Source organism: Lathyrus oleraceus, chromosome 4, assembly GCF_024323335.1.
Source record: "Lathyrus oleraceus cultivar Zhongwan6 chromosome 4, CAAS_Psat_ZW6_1.0, whole genome shotgun sequence".
Classification (NCBI taxonomy): Eukaryota; Viridiplantae; Streptophyta; class Magnoliopsida; order Fabales; family Fabaceae; genus Lathyrus; species Lathyrus oleraceus.
Window position 1 is genome coordinate 241232099 of NC_066582.1, and position 2487 is coordinate 241234585.

Sequence of the window (2487 nt, forward strand, 5' to 3'; positions counted from 1 at the left end):
TATATTTTACGGGTCACTATCAGCATAATACATATTTTATTTTAATTAATAATCATCTTAATTTAAAAAGTAAAATCTTCATTTTCAAATATTAAATATTCATTTTACTTTTATCTTATGTATTTTTATCCCCCTTTGGCACATAATTGGTTCGATCCGTGATGGTCAACCAAAAAGTTTTAACATCAAAGCTATCCGGAACAACTCTGGGGCCATACAAGGGTAAGCAGAGGATCTCACCCAGCTGCTCAACTGTCAACTCGTGGTCAACATTATATAACCTAAAATGCATAGTCCCACCATAGTACATTGTGGTACCTGTCCATCCTTTCTTCAGCTTGAACTCAATAGTGCTCAAAAATTCTAAAGTAATACGCTCATATGTAGGCGCCTCACAGTGCATAAATTCAAGCATGCCTAGCACATGAAACATCCTATCCAATTCCTCAGACAGACCCAATTCAGCTAAAGTGTTAGAGCATAAATATCTCGTTGGTGTTATCTTACGCTTGACGTGAGATGAGTAACGCCTTTCGTGCTTCGGGTTGTCGAAAATTATGTCGTGAGAATTTGGATGACAAATGGTCCTTTTTCGAGGTCTTGACGACTCAACTTCCGTTTGCTTTCCCTTAGCAATTCATTTAGACGGCATGATTGGTTCTTGCAAAAACTTATGAACAAAAATAAAGTATGGAATAAGGAAAAAAGATTACCGTGTACTTGTAGAGGACGGAGAATGGAGCAACTTTCGTGAAGTGAGTCGACGATTTGGACGACGTATGGTGGTAAAGGAATGAGCTTTGGTAGAGGAGGTTATGGAGAAAAATGGAAAGTGAATGAGGGAAGAAGGAGGGTTTAGTGAAAATAAGAGAGAGAAGTGATACAAATCTGATTAATGGGATTGAATGGGAGTTAAAAGGGTTTTAATTGGTGAAAAATCTGAGTGGGGGTCACAAAAATCAAAATTTGAAATTCAAACAATTTCTACCGTGCTGCCTGACACGGGCTGTGTCAAGGCTCTGTAATTCCCCGGTAACGGCGCCAAAAACTTGATCGGAAAAATAGCAAGTGTACTATTTTGCCAATATAGTAATAATAAGGATGTTTCCCAAATATCAATCTCGAGGACTGCGCAATAATATGAGTTTAAATTGTGATTCAATTGAATAAAACAAATAATTAAGGGTTTGTAATAAGTCACTGTATAATGGAATGAGAAATGAAACAAAATAAATCTTTTACACAATTTATAATATTATGCCAAGGATGGTGTATGAATATCTCCTGTAATGACCTTGAATGTATAACTCCTTAAACAATTCAACATTGCAATTACCAGATCTTAAAATTGTTTCCTCCTAAAACCTTAGAGGGAAACCTTTGGTCATTCATTCTAATCTCTAAGTCCTTAGGCGATTAAAATGAAACCAAGCCTTTTGAAATAACAAGATATAACTGGTAACCATAGGGTATCCCTAGTCCTAAGTGATATCTACTACAGTTTCACTGTGCAAAAAACTTAACAATTGCAATCCTGTAAATTGTTAACCATATAACAATCCTTATTTTTCTGATAATTAAAGCATTAAAAAACATTACACAATGAAATTGACAAACAAACATAATATTAAGGAAATTATCAATTCATAGTCATTACACGATCATTTCAGGGACACCCCATGACATTGGGGGGGGGGGGGGGGGGGGGGGAGGGGTTAGCCACTCATATTATTCAAATACGATACAATATATAATTTAGACATTACAAGAATAAGAGGATTCCATTGATCTTCAATCGCATCCGCTCTTGAAGGACTTCGGTTCTCCGCAACCCTTGATCGTTCTAATCTCAATCGTACCAATTTTTTTTTTGTAAAAGTCCTTGTTCTCTGTCTCCAAAAGTCTCCTAAATAGTTACTGATCAAATATTTGATGTAGCAAATATCCAAAATGCCCTCCGGGATCAGCAATGCCAAAAAATTGGAAAAACTAGAAGATGAGACATCCAAGCCAACAATGGTCGTGTCAGGCAACACGGTCGGCCGTGTTGGCTTAATGATCAAACTCTCCAACACGCTCCATGCCAGGGCTTCTGACACGGGCTGTGTCAGCTGACAAGGGCACCCGTGTCAGCTCCCTGTTTTAGCATGTTGGATTCCTTCCCCTGACACGGGCCGTGTCAGGCAACACGGGTGGTCGTGTCAGGGCTACTGTACCTTCAAAACTTCTTCTTCTGACGAGTCCGGAACGCCCGATTCCCTTGGCGAGTCTTTTGGTATTCTTGTTTACACCTGAAACCAATCAAACTACCACAAGGAGGCATAAAATGGAGTATATAGACGAAAACCGAAGATAATAATCAAAACAGAATGAAAATGCAAACATCTAATTTACTAAACAAAATAACATGAACAAGTAAAATAATGTGTTACCGACTTCGTGAACTTATGTCGAATGAGTGTCAGAAAACAAGTAGAATTGAAGACC